The sequence below is a fragment of the Nicotiana attenuata genome, unplaced genomic scaffold (genome assembly GCF_001879085.1).
Source record: "Nicotiana attenuata strain UT unplaced genomic scaffold, NIATTr2, whole genome shotgun sequence".
Taxonomy (NCBI): Eukaryota; Viridiplantae; Streptophyta; class Magnoliopsida; order Solanales; family Solanaceae; genus Nicotiana; species Nicotiana attenuata.
In genome coordinates, this window is record NW_017673476.1 from 75,349 (window position 1) to 89,098 (window position 13,750).

Consider the following 13,750-nt stretch of genomic DNA (forward strand, 5'->3'; position numbering starts at 1 on the left):
TAATGGTATAACTTTCTCTTTAAAAGAGATACTTACCATATGGATGTTGATGAATATGTGATAGTACAAAATTAATTGAGAGCTCTAGAAGAGCCAATTATACTATTTTGGAGAAAATTGATTACCAATAAGATGTTGTGTTGTAGTAAGTCTCAAAGAAACTTATTCAGTTTCCAAAGTATACGCGAAAGCGATTGATTATATTGAGATTATAAATAAAGGAAAGATTTAATATATTCTATTACTACAACTTGTAGGGGGGTAATATGTATGTGAGAAGCTACCCGCTTTATTCTCCAATTTGTACTACACAAATAAAAGAATGCCACAATAAAAAGAAGTTTATTGATATAAAAACCCATATCATAATAAACTTGGAGTTTATTGATAATTGCACACGTCATGGTGTAAATCTGAAGTTTATCAATATTGATAATTTATTCAATTGGCATAATTGGTTTACCCATATCAATTTAAGTATGATGTGCAAAAATAAAAGAGAATTCACATGGGTAAATATTAAAGAACTAGAAAGTTCTTTAAGAATTCTCTTATGTTGCATGTTCTCATTAATTAATATACCAACTAAAATTGGGATTGAATCCCATGAATACTGAAAATATCAAAGGTGAATATGGGCCCATTCACCCGCCATGTATACCACATAAGATGCATCTATGAGATGGTTGCATGTGCGATTATTATTAACCCGCAACATGGTGTTTGCGAGGTAACTTACTCAATAATTTGATTTAGAGCATAATTTCCAGATTTTCTATTCAAGAAGTTCATCTTGATAAGTTATTTTACATCACAGTTGGTTTAGCAAAATAATTTATTGAGTGCCTCCACTTAATAGCTAAACTATTGCTTATGAGAATAAAGTTATATATATATCAGTTTGATATACGTTATACACGAAAGTATATTATTTTCTCCCCTCACAAGTGGTTCATGGTCAGCAACCAAACAATTCCATCTTATTATTACTGATGTGCGGTGTATATTTTGATTAACACCATAAAGCACAAAGATGAGTTCTCAAAGTTGAGGAAACAAGTTAGTTTTTCTAACATGAGGGGGAGACATGATAAACAGTTGAGAAAAAGTTACGTGGAATGAATTATCATTTGTTCATATAGATCCTCGAATAAGATAATATGAACTTGAAATTCATAAAGATAATTCATGTGCAATATATTGCAAAGCATGCCAGACGCATTTGCTGACCCAAAGAAAGTAACTATATTCTCATTGCAAATGCTCATATTAAGTCCTAGAAGGACAAAGTCTATGGTACGCTTATAGCATACAGACAAATCGGTTTCAAATAAAACTTCTTGATAAAGAAGATGAGCAAATGATCAAAATGATCATAATAAAGGAGGCAAGTGATCTAGAAGATCACATGACATAACACTTCATAAAATCTCATGAAAGATTCAGGTACCTGAATATATGAATGAAGAGATCTCTATGTTATGTCTTTATGAAAAATAAGGAGGTTGGAACCGATATAAAATGTTCGTCGACGACATCTATGATAGAGCTAAGTATAGATAAGGATCTTAAGTCTAGAGAAACAATTCAAGTAGAATTGGTTTCATATGAAAGATATGTTGTTTTGGACCTGCAGTTCAAACGCTTGAAAGTATAAAATCAATAGTGTGTGCAATCACTTTTATTTATCTTATATGTCTAGCATGACATGAAAAGTTGATATGCATCTAAAGTCTATTTAAATGGCTTATTTGACTATACTTATATGACAATCCCCAAATGATTTAAATTGCTTGAAGCATATACAATCTTGATCTTGAAGTACCACATCCTCAATGCAATTTATGCACAAATGTATCTTGCTATAACTATATGCATGATAATATGATAGCAAGAGTTTTCACCTCTATGTGAAGATATTGAACTGACGATTCCAACAAGATCATATGAAGACAATCCATCTCTATCAAGAATGATGATTTCAAGGTGCAATATATTCATTCAAGTTAATATGGCTGATTTGTTTATCAAATATCTACCAAAGATCTTTTGAAGATGGTGCGCAAGATTGAAATGCAAATGCTTAAGGATGTGAATTGATGCTCTCATCATGGTGAGCTAATACGCGTTGTACTCTTTTTCCTTACAAGGTTTTATCCCACTAGGTTTTCCTTGCAAGGTTTTTAATGAGGCAACCAAAAGGCGTATTGTAGATATGTGTACTCTTTTTCCTTCTCTAGAGTTTTTCTCCCACTGGGTTTTATTTTAGTTAAGGTTTAACGAGGCACATTATCTGTTGAATAGACATTCAAGGGGGAGTGTTATAAATAGAGTTCTATTTATGGTGAATGTCTATATTTAGAGAGATTCTAGGTTTATTACTTGGTGGCTAAGTCACCATCTCCCTATAAATAGAGGGTTCTATTCCATTGTAATTCATTCCAAATATCAATAAGAATTCTTTCTCCCCACTTTTTCCTGCAATACTTTCTTTTTCTTTTATTGTTTCATAACAAAAATAAATTTCATTTAAAGAGATTATTTGATGACAAGTAAAAGAAAGATGATGGACATTACTTTAAAATGGGAAGCAACACATTTTTGTCCAAAATCGCATGAAGATTCATATTTATTTCTTTATATAATACTCTTATATTTTGATTAAATCAAGTCACATCATATCTTATTTACTAAATGGAACATATGTTATTCCCAATTTCTTAATAGTTATACAAAGTTAAATCAAGATATTATCACAGTTGGAAAGCATGTATAATAAAATTTAGTTTATTTTCAACATTTTTCTTATTTATATATCTATGTATATCAAAATATATATATTTACATTAATATTTTATATATTTATATACTATATTAAAATCATGAAACTCCTTAGCGAAATGTTATTTGCCTTTACAAAATTTGAATACAAATAAAATTTATTTCTACAAAATTCAAAATTGCGCATATAAAAAAAAGAAAAAAACGAAGAAGAGAACAAGTGGGAAACTCCTATTTCAATTAATATATCCTTAACAAACATGATTGTCGTTGTTATAAAAAGGAAAAAGAATAAAAAATTTAATATTTAATATCCCTATTAAAGTCAAATCAAAATTATCGTAGGTTCAAAGAGAAAAAAGAAGAAGATAAAATAAGCAGGAAACTATGAATATTTCATCAACCTAATTCATTTTTTGGTAAAGCTCTTAAATCAGAATTTTAAAATTAAAATCATAAATCTTTTAAAGTTTATGTGTGAACATTGAAACTGGGAAGGAAGAATAATAATTTTTGAATTTAGAGTGATGACATTATAAAACTAAAATAAGTTTATAATTGAATATATTAACAGATGATTGAAAACGTTTATGCAGTAATTTGTTCTTTTATTGAATTAGCTACACAAGATCAACATTTATTAGTTTTAAGAACATATACTTTTATTTTATAAATTATAAATTAAATATAATATTTTAATATAATATTTATCATAAGACTAGTATATATAAAAGGAGATTTGATCTGAGTACGATCTGTACTTCCGCGATTAGCTAACTTACAGCGACATAAACAAAAAAAAAAAGCACGGAGGTTGTGTCATAAAGTAAATTTTATGGGGGTAACCGCGTAAGTAATTCTAAAAAATTAAGTTAAAGCAGATTCTAGCCCGATGAAGCCAACCTACTAAAAGGTGCGTGTATATATTCACTTGCCTATGCAGGAAATTACGTAAAGCGATAGATCCAACTTGGTTACAAGCTTGAACTTGTTAAAACTAAACTTGACAGCCTCTTTGGCCAAAATTTTCAAAAATAGCTTTTCAAGTACTTTATGTGGGATACATTTAGGGTATGTTTGGAAAGTCATTGGGAATTGAAATTGGTGTAATTGTTGGGATAGTAATTACATAGCGTAGTAATTACGACGATATATTTGTTTATCATAATATAATTACAGTGTAATTACAAGCGTATTGTTTGGTTGCACAAGTGTAATTACACAAATAGATTTGGTATTTAAGATGCATAATTTTTCTTGAATATACACTAATTAATAACCATATATTTATAACTAATATTGTAAAAATAATTGATATATATTTTCCTAATTAATAATATTTAGTTTAATTAATTATAAAAACTAAAAACATATCTTTTGTAAGAACATCATGGAATGCATGTTTGATAAAATAAATTAATATTTATAAATATAATGTCATAACATTATGCAAATGTTCGACAAAACTAATCTATCAATTCTAACTAAAAAATGAACAACATGCAATGTGAAACAAAAAGCCAATACTAGTAAAATAAGTAAATTGGAACCATAAATATAATACAATTTCAAAATCTCCCCCTCCCCTCCCCCAAAAAAATTAACATATGTCAATTCCAACATAATAAAAATAAGTTCCAATACAACTTAAAATTAAGAAACATAATAATTTTATAACCTCATTCAACGACGAAACTACTTTAATGACATCACTCATTATATGCGACGTTTGTTAATGACCCATTATTTCTAATATTATGAGGTGTAGTTTGAAAAAATAGAATTATAACGCAGTTACGCTAAATGAAGAAAATAAAATAAATAAGAAATAAAATATACGAGCAATTACATGGAATCACAAGAAGTAAAAGTAGAAAAATAAAAAATAAATATGTACAAAGAAAATATATTTTAAAATTAAAAAAATTAAAATTAATTAAATAATGGAAATAAAAATTTATAAAGAAAATAAAATAAAATAAAAACAAAAAGGAAAGAGATTAAAAAGTAACAATGTAATTACAAAAGTGTAATTACCACCAATTCTCACCTCCCCCTTGAGAATTGGAGAGTGTAATTACACATCTCAAATTACACCCATTTCCATACTGACCAAGTAATTACTTGGCCAGACAAACATGCCAAAATGTATAATTATACTCAATTACAGCCAAATCTAATTCCTAAACGGCTTTCCAAACAGGCTCTTATTGTCTGACAAATTCGTTTAAGTACTTTCATTAGTATATGATAACCAGTAAATTGCATTTAATTAATCTTTCTAACAATTAAAAAACTGTTTATGCTGCTGCTCATCAAATTACTTTTTATCGTTTCTAACACCATTTTTCCAAAATAAATATTTTTTTGAAAAAAAAGAATCATTGTCAAAAGCTTGACCAAACGTGCTCATTTCTTTTCTAAAAGTTCGCTCATGAGTCTCCCACACACCCGTAATATGGCACCAACATACGCTAAATAAAAAAATTGGATGATTTTACAGCTAATCTGATATTAAAATAAATAAACGTTAAATCTAATTCAACCTCAACAACGAGCTCATGATGCGAAATTACCTAAGATTATTTCAAGAGACTAACTGCTCATTCAATAAACTTATCATCTCGATCGAATATAAAACTAAGATATGTTATTACGTACTGCTATGTTTCTTTAATTTGCCAAGTGCCTTAGGCCAACTCATTGGTCTCTGACCAGTATTAGTACTAGTTAAACACTAGAAAATTCTAATTAAACAGCCATTCCAGACCGTGAATGAAGAAGTCGGTGGGTGTTTGAAAGACGCAGATGCGACCTGAATCTTGACATATTGTTAATATGTGATATATATTATCGTACGGCATATTGTTAATTTGTCCGATGTCGGTGACCTTAGTTTTTTTTTTAAATTATATTGCTCTATGTTAGGACTTGATCTGTTCTAATTTCACCTCCATGTCAATTTGCTAGTTGTCGGCATTTTCCATTAAAGTTTCAAAACTAAGATTTTCTTCTCCTCTATTTGAAGCTTAAAAAAAAGAGAGAGAAAAAAAGATTTATCAACAGCGTTTGTTTTGCGTGATCATGCTGATGAAATTGATCACAACCTAAGTCCTCAGAAATACAAGAAGAGACTTGTTTGACCCAAAAGATATTAAAACCTTTTTGATTAAATCAATTAAAAAAGATGAAGAGGTAAATCTTAGTCAAACATAATAATCTCCAGATCTATAAGCAAATCAGAAAGTAATGCATGAGACGAAATAGGGGCGATCAATAATCTTATTGAGACTTTTCGTTTCTTCCCTCCCTAATTGATGGAGATCAGTGTTTTACATAATCAATGGAAGGTTGCTTTGTCTTTTTTTTGCTAAGAAGATTACAGAGAGGAGAGGAAAAGAGAGAGAAAAAGCCCCCCCCCCCCCCCTCTTTTCTAGGAAGGTTCACTCCCTATTTATGGAATCCTTACTATGTTCTTGGGTCAATACGCTTTCATACAACGTCCGCTTTCGTCGTTCCTTGAGTATTATTTTTTGACTTGGCGGGTATTGTGAGTACGGAATTTGGAGCAAACCATGTCGTCTTCCACTGTCTTGCCGCTTGGACGGGATCTCGGTTGGGTCGATTGCAGCAGTCAGATTTTGACCAATACAGTTAGTCCCTCCGTCTGCCGGGGTCGTCTCTTGTCGGGCCTGGTAGACAGATTATGATTGTTACATATCTAAGAGAAATTGACTACCTATCCCTTGGGTATGGTCTTTAGATTCAAGTAACGTAATGGCGCCCTCTCGATACCCTTGGACCATTGCGGCCGTTTCAGAAGCGAAACATCGTTTAACTTGAAACGTTGTTCGTGGTTGCCGCCTTTATGACACACGTTCCCAGGGGATTGAACCGTTTCATGCCCTATCAACTTCGATTGGCGACCCTTGGGTTTCGTGCTTGGGGAATTTATGTCTTTTATAAATAGAAGGAATGCACCATTCGATTGACACACTTCTTTGCCTTTACTTGAGAGAACTTTGCGAATCTTCTTTTCTCCTGATACTTCGGATTTTTGATTTTCTCCGGTTAGCCAGGAACTTTCGTCTTTCCTTTTCTTTATCCCTTTGCTTTATCAAATTGATACAAATGGCCGGTGATTCTTTTTTGCGCTGTCCTTCCTGCCACAATTCCGGCGCCGGAAATCGATGTTCTGGCCACAGGAGGAGCAGAAGTGGTAGAAGATGAGGAGGTCCCATCGGTGGCTGAGATCTTGCCTCGCCCTGGAAAAGCATGGAGCGATTTCCACAGTCCCGCCGGGGAGGAGCCGGAACCTGCTTCCTCTGTCATAAAAGAGGAGAGGTTCGTAGAATTGAAGGTTAGGTGGGGAACCCCTCGCTACGTCGAAATACTACCGGCGGTGGGGAACGACATAGTCCATTTTGACCGCCCAGGGTATTGCGCGTCCTACGCCTACCACTTTATTGTCGGATACACGCTTCCTCTCCCTCTCTTGGTGGTAGATTTTTGCCTCTTTTACGAGGTATGCCCAGCTCAACTTTCACCGTACCTGTATAAACTATTCCTCATGCTGCTCAAGTTTGCGGAGCTTGCCGGTCATGAGATCACTTTGGGGCACATGCTCAATATCTTCGCCCCTCAACTCATTCGTGGCACAATGATTCACATGCGCCACCGAGGGTCGAAGAGTCTGGTGGTGAAGATGGACGACAGAGCCAACCGTCGCTTCTACGAGAATTACTTTTATGTGCGGACCGAGCACCTTGTGGCGGATCCTAGGGGGTTTCCCTAAGAAATGGAACTTCGCACGCGTAAGTTTCTATACTTTTTGTCGGAGTGATATCTGACTGCTTTCCTTTGGGTAGTACTAAACTATGTGTTTTTCCAGCTGCGGAACTACCCCCTGCACCTGTTGATGGTATCCGCGAGTGGGTGAGTGCCATCCTTCCTCATACGGCGGGGATCCGCACATGGTCGTCCTTCTATGAGAAATATGGACGCAAGCCCCTTACAGGTGAGTAATATCTTTTTGTTCTCTATTCTTCCCCCTTCCTTTTTTACTTGGTTTCTTATGTGATGTTCGTCGATGCCAAGGAGAGTGCGGAGAGCGAGGGCTCCTCCACTAGCTTTTCGTCAACCTACCTCGTCCGGTCGCCCTGGCTCAGTGTCTACTTTTCGGCCTTCGTCGAGGGCTGCTTCAGTTGAATCTACGGCTACGGCTGTACGCACGGAGGCTACCCCTCGACCTGAGATTTCGACCCCTGTCACCTCCCAAGTGGGGGAGTCTTCCCGCGCCGAAAAAAGGTAGGGTCCATCAAAGAGGCGGTGAGTGGAGTCCGAAACGGCTCTTTCGGCCGTGATACATTTAGAGGAAGACCTTCCCTTGACGGGATCTGAGGCGGGAGTTGATGCCATTCCTCCTGTAGAGACAACGCCAGCCGTTGTGTCTGCCCCATCGACGGAGATACCTGCCGTTATGATTGATCAGCAACTTGCCGCGATGGGGGGGGGGGGTCAGACTTCTGAGGCCGCTGCTACTGCTTTGGACGGGCCTTCGTCCTTGGTACCTGGTCGTACTTCTTCCTCGGCCACAGAAAGGGGAAAGGGTGTAGTGGTCGACGACTACGAATCTGAGCCTGATCTTGATCCTGATGATGTTAGGATGTTTGAAGAGGGTCTTACCCGTTTGGTGTTTCATGCGGGAGGCCCGTCCCGTATTCTTGAGATCTCATCGGATATCAACCTTCTGGGAGATACGGAGGACCTGGTGCCACAGTTTGACCTCTTGTTTTCTGCCGCCGAGTGCGAGGCTCTTCGGAATGTTCCCGATATTGATTTGATGCATGAAGTGGACGTTATGGGCTTGAGGGTACGTTTCACTTTTCTTTCATGTTCCTTTCGTTTTTCTTGACGATCTGGCCTTAGCCTGTCTTTTTGCTTTTCAGACATATATGGTGGAGATTGTAAGCACTCGTAGGGCTGATACTCGGGCCAAGATTTTCCTGACGATGCTGGAGAAATATCGACGCTATCGCGATACGTGAGATGCACGAGCAGCTGAAGGCGAACCCTGATGTTCGATCCCTCGGTGAGGAATTGGAGAAAAGGGACCAGCAATTGATGGAGGCTATTCGTAGAAGTAGCGTGCTCGAGGAGCAACTTCGTGCAAAGGACGAAGAGCTTGAGTTGGGCAAAGGGGTCGCTGCAGAGTGCGAATACCTTCAGAAGAAGTTGAGGTCGATGCAATCTGAGATGGATCAGCATCTTCTCAGGGTCGAGACGATGAGCGCGGAGTGGATGGGAAAGTTGACCGAGTTGGAGAAGGTTGTCGTGTTGGAAAATATCGAGAGTGCCTGGTCATCGACTTTGGCAAGGGCACCGGCTCTAGAGAACACCATCCGTGTCCTCCAATCCGAGCAGGAATTGGAGAGGGCGACGGCCATGCTAATGGAAGCGAGGCTTGAGGAGCGTATTGGTGAGATTAACCGGGAGGCGTCGACCTTAGGGGACCGGGTCGCAGCCCTTGAGGCCGAAAAGGAGCAACTGTTGGCTCAAGCCGGATCTTCCTCTGCTACTGTTCCCCGTCATTTGCATGAGCTTTGGGTTTATGCTGAAGCCCAGCGGGATATCTACAAGAGTTTGTGGGAGGCGGGAAGTGTTCCCAAGGCTGCATATGAAGGAGCACGAATGAAGGCACGAGAAGCTCGTGTTAACTGTGGATATGACCCTGCGACGCCGGAGGCCGATGAGGGTGGTGATGATGAAGGAGGACTTCCCGGAGATGATGGTGAGGAGGGTGGCGGTGATGACGCCGAGTGAAGAGAATTGTTGTCTTTGTTTGTTTTCTCTCTTTTTTTTTAAAATTGGTTGTTTATTGCCGTTTCTTGGACTCTATTGGTTTAACCGTGTGTAATCTGCGGTTGTTTGCGTAGTAGTTTCGTATAAAGAGTAATTTTTCATTGTTGCACGCCTCCTGTATTTCTTTCCTTGTTTTGGTTTTCATAACTCTTGTGCTAAGAAGTAGATCTCTGTATGGCGATTTCCCGATTCTTAGGGAATTTATCGTCATACGGATTGAGTTGGGCTTCGATGGTGGCTTTAGCTGTCGGGGCGATATTCTGAATTTGTGTCGAAGTCCCATCCCATCGCAGTTCGGATGGCGTCGAACGCTTTTCCTAATATTGTCCTTATCCATAGGGATGTTACTTTCGAGTTTATATCAAAATATTATCCCACCGCGAGTCCTAGTTTTATTTCCACCCTTTTTCATTTAGAATGGCCCTTGGCCCCGGTGATGTTTTGAACTTTTGACGAAATATTACTCCGTCGTCGTTCGATCGAGATTGAACTCTGCTTTTCCTTTTGGCGAAGGTCCTTGGCCTTAAGGATGCTATTCGAACTTTCGTCGAAATAATAACCCTTCATTGTTCGATCGAGGTCGAACTCTTCTTTTCCTTTTCGGCGAAGGCCCTTGGCCTTAAGGGTGTTATTTCGAACTTTCGTCGAAATATTGACCCGTCGTTGTTCGATCGAGGTCGAACTCTTCTTTTTGGTGAAGGCCTTTGGCCTTAACGGTATTATTTCGAGCTTTCGTCGAAATATTAACCCGTCATTGTTCGATCGAGGTCGAACTCTTCTTTTTGGCGAAGGCCCTTGGCCTTAAGGATGTTATTTCGAGTTTTCGTCGAAATATTAACCAGTCGTTGTTCGATCGAGGTCAAACTCTTCTTTTTGGCAAATGCCTTTGGCCTTAAGGGTGTTATTTCGAGCTTTCGTCGAAATATTAACCCGTCGTTGTTTGATCAAGGTCAAACTCTTCTTTTTGGTGAAGGCCTTTGGCCTTAAGGGTGTTATTTTGAACTTTCGTCGAAATGTTAACTCGTCGTTGTTCGATCGAGGTCGAACTCTTCTTTTTGGCGAAGGCCTTTGGCCTTAAGGGTGTTATTTGAGCTTTCGTCAAAATATTAACCTGTCGTTGTTCGATCGAGGTCGAACTCTTCTTTTTGGCGAAAGCCCTTGGCCTTAAGGGTGTTATTTCGAGCTTTCGTCGAAATATTAACCCGTCGTTGTTCGATCGAGGTCGAACTCTTCTTTTTGGTGAAGGCCTTTGGCCTTAAGGGTGTTATTTCGAGCTTTCGTCGAAATATTAACCCGTCGTTTTTCGGTCGAGGTCGAACTCTTCTTTTTGGCGAAGGCCTTTGGCCTTAAGGGTGTTATTTTGATCTTTCGTCGAAATATTAACCCGTCGTTGTTCGATCGAAGTCGAACTCTTCTTTTTGGTGAAGGCCTTTGGCCTTAAGGGTATTATTTCGAGCTTTCGTCGAAATATTAACCCGTCGTTGTTCGATCAAGGTTGTATTTTTTTTTTTGGTTAAGGCCCTTGGCCTTAAGGGTGTTATTTCGAGCTTTCTTCGAAATATTAACCTGTCGTTGTTCGATCGAGGTCGAACTCTTCTTTTTGGCGAAGGCCCTTGGCCATAAGGGTATTATTTCGAGCTTTCGTCAAAATATTAACCTGTCGTTGTTCGATCGAGGTCGAACTCTTCTTTTTGGCGAAGGCCCTTGGCCTTAAGGGTGTTATTTCGAGCTTTCGTCAAAATATTAACCTGTCGTTGTTCGATCGAGGTCGAACTCTTCTTTTTGGCGAAGGCCCTTGGCCTTAAGGGTGTTATTTCGAGCTTTCGTCGAAATATTAACCCGTCGTTGTTCGATCGAGGTCGAACTCTTCTTTTTGGTGAAGGCCTTTGGCCTTAAGGGTGTTATTTCGAACTTTGTCGAAATGTTAACCCGTCGTTAGTCCTGGTTTTTCGGAGAGTTGGGTATCTTCTGGGGGAGTCCTAGTTCACCTGATTTTGTTTGCATCGGGGTGTGTGATTTCGGAGAGCAGAGAACGCTGCTGCTTTGCTCACACTCATTTCACGCACATAATAGAGTTTCCCTGTCTCACCTTTTCTCTTTCCGGTCTGGAGATGTCATTGGTGGGTGGGACGATGAATTACACTTTGACCTCGGGGAGTTCCCCCTCGTCGGCCCGGTATCTAAGTCCCCGGGAAGGCTTTCTTGGGACACCTTCTTGGTGAGGGAGAGGGGGTATCACTTAAGGGGTATCACTTCCTAGGAGTTGGGTTTGTCTGGTGGACGATATTTCGGTTGTTTCGTAGTAATTTCCCATTCTTCGGTTGGGATGTATCCTAGCTCGCTCGTCCGCGCGGCGCTTGCGCTCTTGTTTGAGCAAACAGCAGAAGGTGGCCCAGGATGATATTCTCCTTATCCCGATCTGATGAGTTGGTGAATGAAGGTGGATCTGTGGCGTTACTTGCTTTGCTTGGCGTTTCAATTGTCGATGGGGGTGGTGTTTTCTGAATTCGGTGACCGCATTCAGCTCTCTTTCCCTTCAATTCCTTTTTTGTGCCTTTGTCCTGTGCGGGCTAGGCTTGTTTTGGCTGGTTCATGGGCTGCCCGGCATGCGGGGGAGGATGTTGGTTGTAACTTTTTCTTGTATATAGCATTATGATCTAGGTTGGCGTGTGAGATTTACTTACCGTTCTTTTCGGTGGGTGACATTTTTCTGGTTTTGATCTGAAAGAGACTAGGAAGTTTCCACTAAGAAATCCCCACAGACGGCGCCAAATTGTTTGACCCAAAGATATTGAAACCTTTTTGATTAAATCAATTAAAGAAGATGAACAGGTAAATCTTAGTCAAACATAATAATCTCCAGATCTATAAGCAAATCAGAAAGTAATGCATTAGACGAAATAGGGGCGATATCTTATTGAGGCTTTTTTCTTCCCTCCCTAATTGATGGAGATGACTATTTTACATAATCAATGGAAGGTTGCTTTGTCTTCTTTTTGCTAAGAAGATTACAAGGAGAGGAAAAGAGAGAGAGAAAGCCCCCCCTTTTTTCCAGGAAGATTCCCTCTCTATTTATGGAATCCTTACTATGTTCTTGGGTCAATACGCTTTCATACCACGTCCGCTTTCGTCGTTCCCTGAGTATTGTTCTTTGACTTGGCGGGTATTGTGAGTACAGGGTTTGGAGCAAATCATGTCGTCTTCCACTGTCTCGCGCTTGGACGGGATCTCGGTTGGATCGACCGCAGCGGTCAAATTTTGACCAATACAAGACTGAAAGGATCTGGTTAAGCAAATTAACTTGTCTAAGAAGTTATCCGGAAATAATCTTAAACATAAAATAGATTCTATATGATATATGCCACATAACTTTTGAACAACACATATTTTAAGCTTAACCTTTTTTGACGTACTTTCGTTATGAAATGGGGAGGTAACTTTAATTTTGTAGGCTTTTTTTTAAAATTCTTTAATAAGATATATTGTAAATCACACACTTTACAGCATGTGTGGTAGAATCTTCCAAATAGTAAAACCAATTAAGTGGTATGTATGTAAAACGCATTGTCCTATATTCAAATTTCTCCCATGCGCGGTAAGAGGCAGATGTAGTTCATAGGCTACGGGCAGAGGCGGAGCCAAGATTTGAAACTTATAAATTCGGAATTTTAATTCATTTAAATTATTGGGTTCTAAAATAATAATTTGTACATATTCCATGAATTTCACTAAATAAATACAGAATTTGTACAAAAGCTACTGGGTTTGGCCGAACCCGTAATCAGAGGGCTAGCTCAAACCCTGGCTACGGGTTCAACTGAACCAATAATTTAAATACGTGACTTAGGGTGTGTTTGGTACGAGATAACTTCTTAGACAAGTTAATTTGCTCAACGAGATCCTTTCAGTCTCTTCTTGTATTTCCCATGTTTGGTTGGCTTAAATGTTTTGTAAAACATTTTCCTTATGAATTCATTTTCTTTCAATTGGAGGAAAATATTTTCCTTATCAAGAGAAGGGAAAACACTTTCCAAAACTCCTTCTCAATCTTCCCCACCTTATTCCCCACACTCTCCAACCCACCCCACCTCCTCTCTCCAAAAAATAC